The 18,757-nt window shown below is 49.2% G+C and overlaps 11 non-coding genes across 11 annotated transcripts; 3 read left to right on the forward strand and 8 right to left on the reverse strand.

The window, feature by feature from the left end:
• Nucleotides 1–577: 577 nt before the first annotated feature.
• On the reverse strand, nucleotides 578–649 carry TRNAQ-CUG (transfer RNA glutamine (anticodon CUG)). Its single transcript has one exon. It is a non-coding gene; the product is annotated as a tRNA-Gln (tRNA).
• Nucleotides 650–4,715: 4,066 nt separating this feature from the next.
• Nucleotides 4,716–4,787, reverse strand: TRNAQ-CUG (transfer RNA glutamine (anticodon CUG)). The gene has a single exon. It is a non-coding gene; the product is annotated as a tRNA-Gln (tRNA).
• An 869-nt stretch (nucleotides 4,788–5,656) lies between these two features.
• On the forward strand, nucleotides 5,657–5,740 carry TRNAL-CAG (transfer RNA leucine (anticodon CAG)). Its single transcript has one exon. It is a non-coding gene; the product is annotated as a tRNA-Leu (tRNA).
• A 2,935-nt stretch (nucleotides 5,741–8,675) lies between these two features.
• On the forward strand, nucleotides 8,676–8,759 carry TRNAL-CAG (transfer RNA leucine (anticodon CAG)). The gene has a single exon. It is a non-coding gene; the product is annotated as a tRNA-Leu (tRNA).
• A 964-nt stretch (nucleotides 8,760–9,723) lies between these two features.
• On the reverse strand, nucleotides 9,724–9,795 carry TRNAQ-CUG (transfer RNA glutamine (anticodon CUG)). Its single transcript has one exon. It is a non-coding gene; the product is annotated as a tRNA-Gln (tRNA).
• A 2,942-nt stretch (nucleotides 9,796–12,737) lies between these two features.
• Nucleotides 12,738–12,809, reverse strand: TRNAQ-CUG (transfer RNA glutamine (anticodon CUG)). The gene has a single exon. It is a non-coding gene; the product is annotated as a tRNA-Gln (tRNA).
• A 1,550-nt stretch (nucleotides 12,810–14,359) lies between these two features.
• On the reverse strand, nucleotides 14,360–14,431 carry TRNAQ-CUG (transfer RNA glutamine (anticodon CUG)). The gene has a single exon. It is a non-coding gene; the product is annotated as a tRNA-Gln (tRNA).
• Nucleotides 14,432–16,392: 1,961 nt separating this feature from the next.
• Nucleotides 16,393–16,476, forward strand: TRNAL-CAG (transfer RNA leucine (anticodon CAG)). Its single transcript has one exon. It is a non-coding gene; the product is annotated as a tRNA-Leu (tRNA).
• A 407-nt stretch (nucleotides 16,477–16,883) lies between these two features.
• On the reverse strand, nucleotides 16,884–16,955 carry TRNAQ-CUG (transfer RNA glutamine (anticodon CUG)). The gene has a single exon. It is a non-coding gene; the product is annotated as a tRNA-Gln (tRNA).
• Nucleotides 16,956–17,825: 870 nt separating this feature from the next.
• TRNAQ-CUG (transfer RNA glutamine (anticodon CUG)) lies at nucleotides 17,826–17,897 on the reverse strand. The gene has a single exon. It is a non-coding gene; the product is annotated as a tRNA-Gln (tRNA).
• Nucleotides 17,898–18,494: 597 nt separating this feature from the next.
• Nucleotides 18,495–18,566, reverse strand: TRNAQ-CUG (transfer RNA glutamine (anticodon CUG)). Its single transcript has one exon. It is a non-coding gene; the product is annotated as a tRNA-Gln (tRNA).
• Between the last annotated feature and the right edge of the window lie 191 nt (nucleotides 18,567–18,757).

Genomic DNA, 18,757 nt, shown 5'->3' on the forward strand with positions numbered 1-18,757 from the left:
GGTTTCGCTGGCTGCATCGCCAATCTGATTCGCGTCCACAGTGATTTCTTCCGTCAGTTCTTCATCCGAGAAGCGGACTGGCTATAGCCGGTTCTTGAGGGCACGTTTGCAACACTGAAATTCCCACTTTGCCAATGTCGAAAAGCCTACCATTGTAGCACTCTCCCTTGCTGAGGTCTTTGCTTCCTCAGCACGATTTTATAGTGTCGCAGAATGCGATACTCGCCATGGGTTTAACCACGCCTCTGTGGTTGAGAGAAGCTTAGGATAAGGGAGGCAAAAAGGAAATGTGAAAGGAAACCTGAGCTGAAAGGGATGCTTTGAGTGGGAAAACATGAAAAAGCGCATTCTGTGGCCGAAACGGCGGATGACGTCACGCTACACCACTGCCTGGAATAATGTGCAGCACAGCAAGCGCGCACCTCTCGCAATCTGAAGGCCATACAGTACTTACGCGCTGACTTCAGCACTGCATGCTTAGCACAATTAAATATCCACACATGCTTCCTACGGCGGTGTTCCTTTCGGTCGCCTTGAGCTGATCGAGTAGCTGGCTGCACAAAATCACGCACTATGCAGGTCCCGCCGAGATTTGAACTCGGATCGCAGGATTCAGAGTCCTGAGTGCTAACCGTTACACCACGGGGCCGGTATAACGCAGTGTGACAGCATGCGGCGAATTTCCCAACTTCTCCCGTGCTGATAATCCAGGCAAGCAACGCCCTTCGGTCGCCAAAACCTGTTCCATAGCAGGTTGTTGGACATAATATGAATGGTCGGCCGGACCACGTCATATCACCAGACGAGTGACTGGAAACGAAGGGCCCCATATTCGGGATCCAGGTCCATGCTCCATACTGCTTGTTAACCCGCTTGATGTCTAAATACACGGAAATGGGGAAGGGGAGGGGTAAATCAGTGGCCCTTCCTTCCATCTTTCCAACATATTTTACATTTGACCGTGGGGAGTTGCATGATAAGAAGCGTTTTGAAAACATTGCGACAATAACTGTCCCCCTTCTCACCTCTACCCAATCCCCATAACCTTGAAGGTGCCATATCCTTGGACTAGTTGATGCCTAGGTCATGTGAAACATAGGCACATAAATGGAAGATTTCTTTGGCTCTTTTCGTAGAATCGTTCCAAAAGCATGGCGGAACGACTAAAACCTGTTAACTAACAAGTTTTTGGCCGGTGGATGATTGACGACGATACTAAGATCCGCGGCCACATTTGTCCCGTCTTATAATCAGCATCACGATGAGCATCATGCAAAACCAGGACAAGAGCCAAGCAATACTCTCCCGAATTTGTACTTGAGCGATGTCACAGCTGCATCTAGCACCGAATCGTGGCAGCAACCAAGGTCCGGTTGTGGGGTAGTTTCGAAATTTGGGGCTATGCACAAATACCCAGCAATAATTGTTCTGTTTGATGTTTCCACCGCTTTGGAAAGCTGCCTATCATTAACTGTCACCGCTAGAGTAATACCACTAATATCGTCGATTCCAATCCAATCGTAACAAGTCAATGCAATGAAACAGCCATAGCGAAACAGACAGCAGGAGTAGCGAAATGACGCAAACTTGGGACTGAGCGCCCTATTACGGTATTAAACCAATGCAAACCAGCGCCAGCGGCGGTGGGTTCAAGGACACGGCCTACCTTTACCCTGACCTCTTGGTCCGGTGACCTGCCACGAGGTCACGGTCTCGCTCTAAATCATCAAAGCACTCCTGTAACCACTGGACCAGACAAATCGAGGCAGGCCCGCTGCTTGCGTACGCGCTACGGCGGGGATGCTGACAGCAAGCGTGTGGTCAAGACTGTTCCACAGGCGTGTCGAAAAACGAAACCTCTACCATGTACCGTCAGCAGGAGCCGCGTGCTTCGCGCCACGTGAGGCGGACCTCGCGCGGCTGATGGTGGTCCAATGTACATGGCAGGGGCAGAGATCTGCTCGCTGGTCACGGGGTTCGTTGAAAGACACCATTCAAAGAACAGCTGTCTTCCCCGCTCTTCTCGCGATCTTACAGCCACAGAAGGCGATCCTTTATCCATCGCAGTGTCTGGCAGGTTATATAGCACGATGAGCGCATATCTCTTGGAATCTGAGAACCACACAAGATTCGCGCACTGACTAGAGCACAGCCCGCCGTAATGCAATTCACTGTCGGTCATCTCGTCTCCGCTCCACTGTTGGTCATCTCGTCTCCGCTCCACTGTTGGTCATCTCGCCTCCGCTCCACTGTTGGTCATCTTGTCTCCGCTCCACTGTTGCTCATATTGTCTCCGCTCCACTGTTGGTCGTCTCGCCTCCGCTCCACTGTTGGTCATCTCGCCTCCGCTCCACTGTCGGTCATCTTGTCTCCGCTCCACCGTTGCTCATATCATCTCCGCTCCACTGTTGGTCGTCTCGGCTCCTCTCCAGTGCTGATCGTCTCGTTCCCTCATCTGAAAGCATCGTCAAAGGATATCACATTTAGGAACGGTTGAAACGCAATGATGGCAAAGCAACCATCGCCCCACTCAAAACTTGAATGCCTTTTTCTTCTTCATTTCTCATGAGGCCTGTTCCTGTCGCTCCTCTAACCTTCTCTTACCTCATCAAAGGCTATGTTCCGCATTGAAATGAGGTTTTGAATTGAAATAGCCACCTTGAGGACCTTTCTGTGCTGTTAACACTCCTGCCTTTCTTAAAACCTAAGCATCTCTAGTTTCCGAGCTACACACCAGCGAAAATGGGGAAAGGTGTACAGGAGGGGGGGGGGGGGGGGGGGGGGGAGTCTTTCAAACTCACCTTCGTGTTCATAACGTCATAATAACGTCATTGGATCCTGTCATTCCAAGCTAATGCGGCGATTACAAGAAATAGACAGCAGAAAAATAAAAATGCAGAGGCGTTCATATCTGGCGTTCTTGAGCACGATTTTGGAATATAACGGCCGCTATTGGCTCTCAATCAATGCTATGCAAGGTACGATGATATAATCAAACCGTGACACATTGAGGGGAATATTTGCTGAACAGAGCATTGTGCTGTCTACAGCAGACTTTCCTCCTAAAAAATGTACCAATAGTCTTAAGTTAGCTTGTTTTATCACATTTGATGTTTGCTTCAGCGCCCTCAAATATGAACCATTTGCTTTAAAGCTCATCCAAACTAATCTGATCGTTCCCGTGGCTCTTCCAGCCTCCTCCAAGCTCCTCAAAGCTCGCCCCGAACCTCCTCCAATCTAGTCCGGAATAAAAGCTGTCTTTTTCGGACAAGTTTGGATGAGGGTGTGGGAGACATAAGCAGCGCTGTTTATTCACATGCTTTATTGGCCCGATGTGTTACCACTAACAGAAACAGAGTACTGGAACGTTAATTTGTGCACATGCATGTTATATTAAATCTGTTTTTATAGTTTCGTATTCTTAAAACTATAAATACCGTACATTTTCCGAATCTGTATGCGTCTTTTCAGTACACTATACGACCATTGCTATTCGCCGTCCGTGCGCGAAAACCATGTGGCCAAATTGGGCGCTGGTGCAGGTGATGCCTCTTCCGACGCTGTTTCCGTCTGAGCGGACCTCACCGTTCCTCCAACCTCCTCCAGAATCATCTCATTCTGTTTTGCTTTGTTTTGTTCATTTGGAGGAGCGACGGCAGTGCACTAATGGTGTCACGATGGCCGAGCGGTCCAAGGCGCTGCGTTCAGGTCGCAGTCCGGTTCTCCGGGCGTGGGCTCGAATCCGGCTTCCGCCAGTGCTCTTCAACTCCGGCTGGGATGCGCTTGGTTGCTTCCGTATAGCACCGCTCATCGCTTTTTCAGCATACGTATCCAGTCACTCATATTTACGTGCCATTCCACCGCGCTGCTCTTGGCGCAATTACAGCTGATGATTTGACAAGACACTTCCGTGTTTAAAAGGAGATCGGTTGCTAAGGGCCTTCGTGGGGAACGGGGAACGGCGGCAAATAACATATGAGCTCTGAGCCATATTTAGGGTCTCTGCGAGCTACTGCTTTTCGTAATTTACACAGTCGCAGAACTCTAGCCTATAAACCTTCTAGCCACGCCAGTACCTGGCAAGATACGTAGCAGACGAGGGCACACCTCTTGTAATCTGAGAAACACCAGACCCGCCCACACAGGCCTACTCAGCGTGATTGCATCCCTCCAGGTCACATGCCACGGAATTGCTGATTCATCTAGCGTTGGGTTCAACGACCCGGCCGAATGCACAAAAGCATGGATGTGACAAGTACAACAGATATTTGAACACAGACCACAGGATTCAAAGTCCTGATTGCTAACCGTTACACCACGGGAGCCGTCCACACGTGGTATGAAAACAGGCAGCAAATGAAAGTGTTCCTTCCTTTTGTGTCGAGGAAGTTTATGATATGGTTTTCCCGTAGAGAGTGTTGCCTAGATTTTCTTGGAACTCAATAAGTGTGTTTTTCGTTGCATGTATCTCTCCCTTCTCCTGGTTATTCCAGAATAGCTCAGGCCAACACTACTGTGCCACCTTTATTTGCAGTATTCGTACTAAAAGGCCTGAACAATCTGTGTAATATGTATTTTTGCCCAACTTTTATCATTTTGACGGACCATGGCCCAGTTGGCCTTCTGGGTCCGCAGCTAGACCACGATCATTGCTATAATTAACTTCACTAAACATGAGCGTAATCACGTGGCATGCACAAATCCACGTCCGAGACAGGTCCCGCCGAGATTTGAACTCGGATCGCAGGATTCAGAGTCCTGAGTGCTAACCGTTACACCACGGGGCCGGTTTACCGCGGTGTAATGCCATGCAGCAAATTATCCCATCATATACCGTGCTGTTAATCCAGGTACACAGCGCCATTCAGTCGCCAAGACCAGTTCAGTCGCATGCTGTTGAGCATTATATGACTTGCAGCCTGCTCGGTGTCCAAATACACGGAAACAGTGGGGGTTAGGCCCTTCCCTCCAGCTTCTTGACATAATTAACATTGGAACGGGAGAAGTTGCATGGTGGGAAGTGTTTTGAAAATATTGTAACGTGTAGTTGTCCGTTTCTTAACTCTTGTAGCTTTCTACAATCCATAGGGTGTCGTATTATTTGTCTGATTGAGACCTAAGTCATGTGAAACATAAATATACAAGTGAATGATGTCTACGTTCTTTTCGTAGAATCGTTCCAAAAACATAGCTGGCGCGACTAAAACCTGCCAATTATTAACTATTCGGCCTTTCGATACTTGACAACGATGCTGAGAATTGCGGCCACATTCGCACTGTCTTATCATCATGATTACGCAGAAACTCACTCAAAAAGAGGACACGAACCAGCCAAAGCCCACCGAACTGGATTGATTGAATGGTGTGACGGCCGAATCCAGCACTGGATCTTGGGAGATGACTGGGCCCGCTTGTAGTGCGGTTTCCAAATTTGGGGCCAGTTGTACAAATGCTGAGCAAAAATTGTTCTGTTTGTAGTTTTCCGCCGCTTTGGAAGGATGCTTGCATTCGCTGTCCCTGCTAGACAGCAAATGACAAGCAACTGTCGCCTTTAAATGACATTACTAATAATGTCGACTGCAATCCAATCGTAGCAAGCCATTCCACGGAACCAGTCACCGTTCACTCAAATTTTTCGCTCGCTTGAACCCAGCGCGTCAGGATGGCCGAGCGGTCCAAGGCGCTGCGTTCAGGTCGCAGTCCGGTTCTCCGGGCGTGGGTTCGAATCCCACTTCTGACATTGGATCTTTTGTGTAACTGTTGTAATTAGAGCATTGCCAATTTACTTATCACTAATTCCTGCATATCGAATCCAACAAATGATTTTCAACCTGCTATTTCTTGTGCTCTGCTGTGTGTCCACTTGCTCACCATCATGTTCAGAATTTTGCTACGAAATCTTCGCACTCCTCAATGCTCGCCACGGTCCACACTGCCGTGCTCTCAGTCACTTTGCTAAAAGACGTAAAACAATTGATGTTTATGTTAACCTTGAGTAAGGGATCCAGCTTCGCAAAACAAGTTAGGACTTGAGGTTCAGGGGAAAAATTGGGTAACTTGGCCCAAAATGCACTACAAAATGTTTCTCCACGGTTTAACCCAACTTATCTCAACGTTTAGGGGTCTGGTGTCTCTCCGCACAACTGAACAGGACATCACACTCTCATCTTAAACTGTCGACTCCAGCGACGTCAAACTGATCGTCTTTCCGCAAATTATGTGGCTGATCTGCCGGCAATGTCCTTGAGCCATATAAACGTTAACACCGATACTGTGTTAAGTGTGGCATATTCGACTTACGACAAAACAATATGTGTGGTTGGGACTGGAGCCCATACTTCATCTAAAAGGCACTTACGACGACCTCGGGAGTGCGGTTGGTCAGTACACGTGCTAATATGGACGGGGGTCGGGAAGTGGCGGCCACTGGGGACTGTGCGCCCTGTTGCTGTCTTAAACCAGTGCCAACCAGCGCCAGCGGCGGTGGGTTTAAGGGCATAAGCTGCCTTTATCTTGACCTCTTGATCCGGTGACCTGCCACGAGGGCACGGTCTCGCTCTATGTCACCAAAGCACTCCTCTAACCACTCGACCAGACAAATCGAGACAGGCCCGCTGCTTGCATACGCGATGCGGCGGGGATCCTGACAGCAAGCGTGTGGTCAAGACTGTCCCACAGGCGTGCCGAAAAACGAAACCCCTGCCATGTACCGTCGGCAGGAGCCGCGTGCTTCGCGCCATGTGAGGCGGGCTTCGCGCGGCTGATGGTAGTCCCCAATGTGACACGGACAGAGACCTGCTCGCTGGCCACGGGGTTCGTTGGAAGATACCGTGGAAAGAACAGCTGTCTTCTCCGCTCTTCTCGCGATTTTACAGCCACAGAAGGCCATGTTCTGGCCACGGCAGTGCCTAGCACGCCGTGCAGCAGGATAAGCGCGAGTCTCTTTCAATTTGAGAACCACACAAGATTTGCGCACTGACTTGAGCCTGCCCGCCGTAATGCAATTGTATCCCCGGTGGTCTTGCGCTCAGTTCCGGTAGTCTTGCGCTTATTGACGCAGCTAAATGCACAAAACCACGAATATGGCAGGTCCCGCCGATATTTGAACTCGGGTCGCAGGGTGAAGAGTCCTGATTGCCAACCGTTACACCACGGGGCTTTGATCTTGAAATCATGACGCAAATCAGGGTGGCCGAAATCTGGCAAGATGCTATGATTTGGTGATAAGTTGGGTAAAACTGATAGGCTCAGTGCCCCTTCCAACCGATTTCGAAAACTGACACCGCTGGTCATAGCCTAATTGCGTAAAATCAATTGTCTTAGCCCCCCTCCAACTGGCCTAGAAAACAACAGCGCTGGTCATAGCCTAGTTGCCCCCCACCTGGATCCATTCCCGCATACAGTGATGACGAGGTGATCCCCTGGCTGGAAGGCCGCGCTATGACCCGATTCGGTCCCTTCTGCGCGACATCCTAGCTGCCTCTTTGTTGGCTATCTCGTTTCCTCATCTGAAAGCAGTGTGAAAATGATATCACTTGGAGGGACCGCTCAAACGCAATGACGAGAAATCAATCCATTACCGCCCCCAAAACTTGAGGGATTGCTTCTTCCGTATTTCTCATGTGGCCTGTTTCCGTCGCTCCTCTAACCTCCTCACCTCATTTAAGACTGCGCTCCGCATTTAAATGAGGTTTTGAATTGAAATAGCCATCTTAAGGACCCTTTGGTACTGTTCACAATCCTGCCTTTCTTAAGGCCTAGGCCGCTCTAGTTTCCGAGCCACACACCCTCGAAAAGGGGAAGAGGTGTATTGGGAAGAGCAATTCGAAGTCAACTTGTCATTCATGACGTTATAATAACGTCATTCGTATCCTGTCATTCCGTGGGCCATGCGGTGATTAAGGCCAAAATAAATATACTTGCCGGGGCGTCATATCTGGCATTCGTGGGGACGATTTCCGGATATAACGGCCGTCAATTAGCTCTCAATCAATGGCATGCAAGGCACGATAACGTAATCAAACCATGACACATTGGGGAGCAAATTTACTAAACAGAGACTTGTGCCGCCTAGAGCAGACTTATCCACTTAAAAGGTATACCAATAGTCTTAAGTTAACTTGTTTCATCATGCTTGATGTTTGCTTCAACGTTCTCAAATACGAACGCTTCCTGTAAAACTCCTCCAAACTTATCTGATCGTTCCCGTGGCCCCTTCGACATCCTCCAGGGTCTTCAAAGCTCGCCCCGAACTTTCTCCAACCTAATCAGGAATGGAAGATGTTTTTTCTGAGGAGTTTGGATGAGGGTGCGTGATATATAAGCGGCGCAGTTCATTCACACGCTTTATTGGATCTATTTATTGTTTGTAACAGAAGCAGAAAGCTGGGGTGCAAATTGGTGCGCATATGTGATATTACAGGTCTAGCTTGTATGCTTTGTTTTCATAAAACTATACGAATTGTACATCTTTCGATTATGAATATATTTTTTCAGTTAACTTTATGTCCATTGTTATCCACCGTCAGTGCGCCAAAACTGCGCGGTCAAATTAGGTACTGATACAACTGATGCCTTCTCCGAAATCGTTCCCGGCAGCAAACAGTGCTCCAGCAACATCCACCCAAATCATCGCATGTTTATTTTTGATGAAGCAACGGAAATGCGTTCATGGCGTCAGGATGGCCGAGCGGTCCAAGGCGCTGCGTTCAGGTCGCAGTCCGGTTCTCCGGGCGTGGGTTCGAATCCCACTTCTGACAGCTACTTTTGATTCCGGATGCTTTATATGTCGTTGCTTCCGTACAGCACCGCTCATCACTTTTTTAGAATATATATCCAGGCATACATGTTTGCGTGCCATTTCACCTGGCTGCTCTGGGCATGACTGCAGCTCATTATTTGGCACTTTTAAAGACACCTTTGCGTTTGGAGGGGGATCGGTCGCTAAGAGCCTACGTGGGAGGGGGGGGGGGGGCGGGGGGGGGGGGGGGGGGGCTAGTAACATATGCGCTACGAGCCATAACGGCCTCTTCGAGCTCCTGCTCCTCGCAATTTGCAAAGTTGCAAAACTCTTGACTGCAAACCATCTAGCCACGCCAGTATCTCGCAAGATGTGTAACAAACAAGGACGGATCTCTTCTTATCTGAAAAAAACACACAAGGAACTTGCGCAATGACATCAGCACAGGCCGCCTTAGAGCAATTGTGTCCCTCCAGGCCGCGATCCACGGAGGTGTTCCTCTGGTGTTGGGTTCATCAACGCGGCCGAACGCATAAAAGCGTGGAGATGACAGGTCCCATCAAGATTCGAACTCGGATCAAAGGATTCAAAATTCTGACTGTTAACGGCTGCACCTTAAGCGGCGTGAAAGCAGGCAGAAAATAAAAAATCATTTTACGTCCAGGAATTTCTTACATGATTGTCCCGTAGCGAGCATTGCCAAAATTTTCTCAGAACGCAATGAATGTGTGCCTTTTCCGTTTCAGTTAACTTTTTTGGTAATTCGATCACAGTTAAGGCTAACACTACTGTATTACCTATGTATCTAACATTCCTCATAAATGCCCTTAACCATTTGCGTAGTACATTTTTGCCCAACTTTCGGCATTTTGACCGGCCGTGGTCCGGCTGGTCCCCTGGATCCGCAACCAGATCAACGATCTACTTTACTTTCAATAAGCATGAACATAATCGCATAGAATACACAAAATTACATCCGAGACAGGTCCCGCCGAGATTTGAACTCGGATCGCAGGATTCAGAGTCCTGAGTGCTAACCGTTACACCACGGGGCCGGCATGTTGCATTAAGGCAGCACTTCAGCGAATTATTCCATCATCTACAGTGCTGATTATTCATCACACAACGCTATTTAGCCGCCATAACATATTTGCTCTTCGAAGACCTGTAGGTATAACACGAATATTCGACTTTATCACGCTGTGTCTGTGCGGCATCACCAGACCAGGGGCACGATACAAATGAATCTCACAGCCCGGTTCCGTATTTATACTCTCAGATCATCCGTACCGTGTCCAAATGCACGAGAGGGGTATGGGCAGAGACGATCTCTTCTCTAATATGACAACTCAAATGACAGTATAACTACTACGCTGCATGGCAAGAAACGTGTTTAGCGACGTAAGAAGTGTGCATGTCCATTTCCCACTTCTCGCAGGCTTCTGTGCCCCCGTCCTTGTCATGTAAGTAAGCAGATGTAAACTTTTTCACGGTAGCAAAGGTAGAGACGGGTCTGTTTCCATACCCTATCTGAACAGCATTGAAAACAGAGTCAATAAGGACAAAGCGAATCCACTGTTGTCATTTACGCCACGAGTTGCCTCACCTGGAGACCACTTACATAGAAGGTCGACACGCAATGGCGACAAATCAAGCCAAAGCCACAGCCGAAGCACCAATGGTATTATTCACCCTGACTCTCATGTGTCAGGATGGTCGAGCGGTCCGAGGCGCTGCGTTCAGGTTGCGTCTCCGGTCTCCGGGCGTGGGTTGGAATCCCATTGCTAACGTGGATTTTCGATATCGAGTGCTCTCGTTTTATTCCTCCCACATAGCGTTGCACAGCACTCACCTCAGCATATGTTACAAGATATACAGATGACTACGTGCCAGCCCTCAGGTTTCCACGGGCGTGGCTGCCTTGATAAAGCAGGACAGGCTGACCCTAAGAATATGTCCAGGTCTGTTGGCGTCTTCGCTATGCTTTGACGGTGATGATAACATGGGCTCCACCCTCCCCTCTTTATTGATGAAGAAATGCTTGGCCATCAATATCGCTGCAGTTTGCTCTCAATCAGCACATGACTTACGACTTGGCACGATAATCTCGCATTTAAAACTTATTACAACCAAGCTATACTTAAAAGTAGAGTGTGTTTGCAAACGAGAGGACTGTTGAACACGGAGTGAGTGCCACCTTTTCACCCATGCTCTGTTTGGGAGAAAGGTACCGAACCCACAAACCAGTGGCGCTGGAGAAGGCGCTAAGCTACCGCAATCTCTCGCAAGTGTGCATCTCTCGCAATTTGAGAACCACACGAGACTTGCGCCCTGACTTCAGCAGTGCCCGCCTTTGCGCAATGGTATTCCCACATAACGTGCCACGTGAGTGTTGCTTTCCAGTAGTCCTAGGCTAATTAACCTGATTGAATACACAAAACCATGCGCGAGACAAATCACGGCAAGATTTGAACTCGGATCACAAGAATCAGAGTCCTCAGTGCTACACGTTACACCACGGGTTCGGTGGGCGATAACGGGACAACGGGCAGTGCATTATCCTGCAAGTCTACCGTGCTGATAATCAAGTATATAACGCCCTTCGGTAGCCAGGGCCTGTTCAGCCGCAGGCTGTTCGGCATAATATGAATAGTGGGCTGGATCATCTCATACCACCAGGCGAGTGACTGGAAACAACGGGATCCTATAATCGGGATCCAGATTCATAGCACATATTACCTGGCAGCCTACTCGGTGTCCAACTGCACGGAAACGGGGGAGGGGGAGCGATGAGGGTGTTTGAAGGGATCGGTGATCCTTGCCTCCAGCTTCTTAACACAAGTAACATTAGGCCAGAGGGAGTTGCATGCTAAGAAATACTTTCAAAACGTTGAAAATGTATTTATCCCGTCCCTACCGCTAACAATTTCCACGACTGTTATATCAATAGACAAATCAAAACCTAGGTCAGGGAAAATATAGGTACATTAATGGATGATTGCTTGCTCTTTTTACGTTCTTTTCGTTTGCTCATTCTAAGGTACAGCTAGGACGACTAAAACATGCAAACTAAAGAATATATGATCAATGGATGCTTGAAAACGATGCTGAGACCTGTGGTCACCTTCGTACTGTCTTATGATCATCATCGCGAAGAACACCACGTACAACCAGGACAAATACAAACCAATGTCCACCCTAAGTTGATATTGAAGGATGTTACGGTTATATCTGGTACCAGGATTTTGGCAGCAGCCAGGGTCCGATTGTGGGGGCAAATTTCAAACTGGGACCGGTTGCACACACACCAGGCGCAACTTGCGCTTTTAGTCGCTTTTCACCGTCTTGAAATGTTGTTTGTCATTTGTTTTCGCCACCAGAAATGTCCTTCAATAATATCAAAAATATTGCCGATTGGAACCGAAAAGTACCAACTCACTGAAAGAAGGCACCAACGACGCACAGCCCGATTTTTCGCTCGCGTCCACCCCATGCGTCAGGATGGCCGAGCGGTCCAAGGCGCGGCGTTCAGGTCACAGTCCGGTTCTCCGGGCGTGGGTTCGGATCCCACTTCTGACAGGGTTTTTCGGTATCGGGTACCACCACATATCATATCCACATACCTATTACATAGCGCCGCACACCACGTACTTCAACCTGCCTAGCAAAACATATACATGATTGTGCGCCACTCATCGGTTTTCCTGCGCGTGACTGAAAGAGTTGAGCCTGGCAGGCTGGGACCCAGCGATACTTCAGGCCTCCTGGGATCATCGCCATGCGTGATGCCGATGATAACCTCAACCAACATGTGACCCCCCATGTTGCTGAGTGCACAGCTCTCGTAATCCGAAGCTCACACAAGACTTGCACCCGAACGTCGATCATCGTTCACCTTAGCGCAATTATGTTTCCACATTACGTGCCGCAGAATTGTCGGATGCCTGTAGTCTTAGGTGGATCGACCCGGTTGAATGTACAAAACTACGGGTGCGACAGGTCCCGCCGAGATTTGAACTCGGATCGCAGGATTCAGAGTCCTGAGTGCTAACCGTTACACCACGGGGCCGGCGTGTGGCGATGTGACTGCATGCAGCGAATTATCCATCATCGACCATGCTGATAATCAGTGTATATCGCCCTTCAGGGCACCACGACGTGTTCTCCTGCCGGTAACCTCTACACGAAAAGTCGGCTTGATCATGTTGTATCTGTGCAACATCACCAGACAAGTGACTGGATGCAAATGAGTCCTACAACCTGGATCCAAGCTGTGACTACCTGGTAACCTCTGCTGCACCCAAATGCACCAGAAGGGGGATGAGCATGGGCAGTTAGGTCTCCACTTTTGAAACCCAAACAGCAATACGCCCTGCCACGCTGCATAGCAAGAAAGGCGTCTACCAATCTGAAAGTGTGTGAAACACCGAAAAGCAACAACTCATTGAAAGAAGGCACCAACGACGCACAGCACAAATTTTCGCTCGCGTTCACCCTATGTGTAATGATGGCAGAGCGGTCCAAGGCGCTGCGCTCAGGTCGCAGTCCGGTTCTCCGGGCGTAGGTTCGAATCGCACTTCTGACAGGGATTTCGCTAGTCGAGTGCTCTCGGCTTTTTTCTCCGATAAAGTCCTGCATGTCACATACTTCAGCCTATCTAGCAAAACATATAGACGATTGTGCACCACTCATCTGGTTTTCCACGGGCGTGACTTCAGTGGTTGGGCCTGGCATGCTGAGGTGCAGCATGTCTCCAGGTCTTCTGGCGTCTTCGCTATACAATGATGACGATGATAACCTCATACAGCATGTAAACGCCCATGTGGTTATGACATGCGGATGTCATGCGGATGAGTGCGCATCTCTCGTAATTTGAAAATCACACGTACGTTTAATCACTGTCCGCTTTAATCGATCCGGTTGAATGCACAAAACCGCGGGTGTTACAGGTCCCGCCGAGATTTGAACTCGGATCGCAGGATTCAGAGTCCTGAGTGCCAACCGTTACACCACGGGGCCGGTGTGCGTGTTCGCGACAGCATACAGTAAGTTATCCCATCATCCACCGTGCTGATAATCCGGTATACAACGCCGTTCCGTCGCCAATACATATTCTCCTGCCAACGCCAGTAGGTACAATACCAGTAGTGGAGTTGATCATGTTGTGTCTGTGCAACATCACCAGACAACTGGCTGGATAAAAGTGTATCTGGACATGATTACAGCTCTTGATTTGACAAGAGATTTTCGGATGCAAAAGGAGACCGGTTGTTCCGAGACTACAGAAGGGGGGGGGGGGGGAGATGGTGAGGCGGGGGCACTCGTAACACGCTATTTACGAGCCATAAGGGGCTCTACAAGCCCCCACCAGCTTACAATACACAGACTAACAGAACTGCTAGCCTCTAAACCCTTAAACCACGCCAACCCCTGGCAAGATGTGCATCGGACGAAGACGCATCTCTTGTAACCTGAGAAACACACAGGACTCGCGCACTGACATCAGCACTGAATGCCTTACCGAGATTGTATCCCTCCGGGACACGTGCCACGGAAGTGCCGATTCCTCTAGTGTTGGGTTCATCAAGGTGGTCAAATACACAAAATTGTGGATGTGACAGGTCCCGCCGAGATTTGAACTCGGATCGCAGGATTCAGAGTCCTGAGTGCTAACCGTTACACCACGGGGCCGGTCTCCGGATGTATGACGGCATGCAGAAAATTATCCCATTATCTTCCGCGCTGATAATCCAGCACACAACGCCCTCCGGCCGCCAATACGTATTCTCCTGGCGATCGCCGCGAGGTATAACACAACCAATCGACTTTATCATGTGATGAAAAGTTCAAATGCGTCAGCCGCGTTCAAATGCATGAGAAGGGCATAGGCAGAGGCGGCCACTCATTCGGTTCTATAACTCAAATAACAGTGTATCTGCTACGCTGCGTGACAAGAAATGTGTTCATCAATCTGAAAAAATGCGCATGCCCACTTCTCACATATCGCAGGTTACTGCGCTCCTGGAGATTTATTCATTTACTTGTTTATTTAGGACAGAAGAATTCTACAGTCAAAAGCCCAATTATGGAAACAGTCCAGTTTTAAAAACATAAGTATACGATCACACACAAACAAAAACACTTAACCAAACACCCAATCACATTACACCCCCATACACCTTACCGCTCAGCACGCGGGTCATCAAGAGAATGTTCCATGTGTGCCCGGCGAACCTAAGCCATCAGATCGGAATGCTTTGTTGGCTGAAAGTCAGTTGCGGGGTGAATCTTGCAAAAAGTGATTGGCCGGACGGGTAGTCGTGCGACAAACCCATTGTTAACATGTCGACTCCTGCAATGCCTCGTGGAAAAGGGCGGTATGCCATGAACGCCCAACGGGTGTAGTCAAACTGAAAAGTAATGTCATGTGAGCGCAGTCAAGCCTGTGATGATATTGTGTAGAAATGAGATGTTAGACTGCAGGCCTATTTGGATCGGCTCTGTGAGTGGTTCAAAACCTGGAGACTAAAACTGGGGTGCCATTTAGTTAGGGAGTCTAAAATATCTTCGCGGTAGCATTAGTAGTTCAGTAGTTGATGTCGTTCGAAGCCTTACCTGCATGAAAAATAGAGTAAACAAGGATAAAACGCATCTATTGTTGCCCAAATCATCAGCGCTAATCGTTACACCACGGGGCTGGTGGGTGATAACGGGACAACCGACAGCGAGTTCTCTCACAAGCCTACCGTGCTGATGATCAAGCATATAACGCCATGCAGTCGCCAGGACCGGTTCAGTCGCAGTCTGTTCGGCATTATATGAAAAGTCCTCTGGTTCATGTTATATCACCAAGTGAGTGACTGGAATCAACGGGATCCTATAATCGCGATCCATATTCATAGTACATGCCACCTGGCAACCTACTCGGCGTCCAAATGCACGGAAACGGAAGGGGGATGGGGTCTGGGGATCGGTGGCCCTTGCCTGCAACTTCTTAACACAAGCAAGATTAGACCAGGGGAGTTGCATGGTAAGAAAAATTGTGTAAAGATGTCCTTATCCCATCCTTACCGCTCACAATTCCTCACGGTTGTCATACCACTGGACGAATGGATGCCGGGATCAGGTGAAATATACGTTCATGAGTGAATGGTTACTTACTCTTTTTACTCTCCTTTCGCAGTCCGGTTCCAAAAGTACAGCTAGGGCGGCTAAAACATGGAAATTGATATGCACGTGGCCAGTGAATGCTTGACAACGATGCTGAGATCCGCGGGCACATTCGTACTGTCTTATGAACATCATCGCGTAGAACATCGCGTAAAACCAGGAAAAGTACCACCAATGCCCACCCGAATTTGAAATTGAAGGACGTGGCGACTACCTCCAGCACCAGATCTCGGCAGCAAGCTAGGGTCCCGTTGTGGGGCAAGCTTGAAACCTGAATCAAATCGGTTGCCCACACACACCAGGTACAAATTGCGCTATTAAGCGCTTTTCACCATCTTGGAATGCTGTTTGTCATTTAGTGCTTTCACTGGGAATTTCACAAATAACATCACAAATATTGTAGATTAACCAATTTGCAACAAATCATTTAAAGAAGCCGCCACCGACGCGCAGCCCACTTTTTCACCCCGTTGCCGCTATCTGTCAGGATGGCCGAGCGGTCCAAGGCGCTGCGTTCAGGTCGCAGTCCGGTTCTCCGGGCGTGGGTTCGAATCCCACTTCTGACAGGGCTTTTCGGTATTGGGCACCACCACATGTCTGCCACATAGCGCCGCACATCACATAGTTTAGCCTGCCTAGCAGAATATATAGGTGATTGAGCGCCATTCATCGGTTTTCCTGCGCGTGACTGAAAGTAGTTGAGCCTAGCAGGCTGAGACCCAGCAATGCTCCAGGCCTCCTGAGAACATCGCTATGCGTGATGACGATGATAATCTCAACCAACGTGTGACCCGCATGTTGCTGAGTGCGCAGCTCTCGTAATCCGAAAATCACACAAAACTTGCGCCCGAACTTCAATCATTGTCCGCCTTAGCGCAGTTATGTCCCCCACATTACGTGCCACAGAAGTGTCGGATGCCAGTAGTCTTAGGTGGATCGACTCGGTTGAATGTACAAAACTACGGGCGTGTACAGGTCCCGCCGAGATTTGAACTCGGATCGCAGGATTCAGAGTCCTGAGTGCTAACCGTTACACCACGGGGCCGGCGTGTGGCGATGTGACTGCATGCGGCGAATTATCCATCATCGACCGTGCTGATAATCCAGTATATATCGCCCTTCGGGCACCACGACGTGTTCTCCTGCCGGTAACCTCTACACGAAAAGTCGGGTTGTTCATGTTGTATCTGTGCGACATCACCAGACAAGTGACTGGATGCAAATGAATCCTACAATCTGGATCCAAGCTGTGACTACCTGGTAACTTGTGCTGCACCCAAATGTACCAGAAGGGGGATGAGCATGGGCAGTTAGGTCTCCAGTTTTGAAACCCAAACAGCGATACACCTGCTACACTGCATAGCAAGAAATGCCTGTACCAATCTGGAAGTGTGTGAAACACCGAAAAGTAACAACTCATTGAAAGAATGCACCAACGACGCACAGCACAAATTTTTGCTCGCGTTCACAGCATATGTAATGATGGCCGAGCGGTCCAAGGCGTTGCACTCAGGTCGCAATGCGGCTATCCGGGCGTGAGTTCGAATCCCACTCCTGACGGGTATTTTGCTGTCCAGTGCTCTGGCTTTTTTTCTCCGATAAAGCCCTGCATATCACGTACTTCAGCCTATCTAGCAAAACATATAGACGATTGTGCACCACTCATCGGTTTTCCCCGGGAGTGTGACTTCAGTGGTTGAGCCTGACATGCTGAGATGCAGCATGTCTCCAGGCGTCATCGCTATACACTGATGACGATGCTAATCTCATTCGGCATATGACCTCCATGTGGTTACGACTCTCATGCGGATGAGCGCGCATCTCTCGAAATTTGAAATCACACAAGACTTGCTCCTGAAGTTTAATCACTCCGCTTTAATCGATCCGGTTAAACGTACAAAACTGCGGGTGTTACAGGTCCCGCCGAGATTTGAACTCGGATCGCAGGATTCAGAGTCCTGAGTGCTAACCGTTACACCACGGGGCCGGCGTGGGGACTCGCGACAGCATACAGTGAGTCATCCCATCATCCACCGTGCTGATAATCCGGTATACAACGCCGTTCCGTCGCCTATACACATTCCCCTGCCCACGCCAGTAGATACAGTACCAGTAGTGGAGTTGATCACGTTGTGTCTGTGCAACATCACCGGACAGTTGGCTGGATGAAAGTTGATCTGGACATGATTACAGCTCGTGATTTGACAAGAGACTTTCGGAAGCAAAAGGAGACCGGTTGTTCCGAGACTACAGAAGGAGGGGGGGAGGGGAGAGATGGTGAGGCGGGGGCACTCGTAACACGCTATTTACGAGCCATAAGGAGCTCTACAAGCTCCCACTGCTCACAATCCACATACTAACAGAACTCTAGCTAACCCTTTAGCCACGCCAACGCCTGGTGAGACTAGTAACGGACGAAGACGCATCTCTTGTAACCTGAGAAACACACAGGACTCGCGCACTGACATCAGCACTGAATGCCTTACCGAGATTGTATCCCTCCGGGACACGTGCCACGGAAGTGCCGATTCCTCTAGTGTTGGGTTCATCAAGGTGGTCAAATACACGAAATCGTGGATGTGACAGGTCCCGCCGAGATTTGAACTCGGATCGCAGGATTCAGAGTCCTGAGTGCTAACCGTTACACCACGGGGCCGGTATCCGGATGCGTGATGGCATGCAGCAAATTATCCCATTATCCTCCGCGCTGATAATCCAGCACACAACGCCCTCCGGCCGCCAATACGTATTCTCCTGGCGATCGCCGCTAGGTATAACACAACTAATCGACTTCACCATGTGATGAAAAGTCCAAATGCGTCAGCCGCGTTCAAATGCATGAGAAGG

Source organism: Pollicipes pollicipes, unplaced genomic scaffold, assembly GCF_011947565.3.
Source record: "Pollicipes pollicipes isolate AB1234 unplaced genomic scaffold, Ppol_2.1 Scaffold_2555;HRSCAF=2994_pilon_pilon_pilon, whole genome shotgun sequence".
NCBI classification, from domain to species: Eukaryota; Metazoa; Arthropoda; class Thecostraca; order Pollicipedomorpha; family Pollicipedidae; genus Pollicipes; species Pollicipes pollicipes.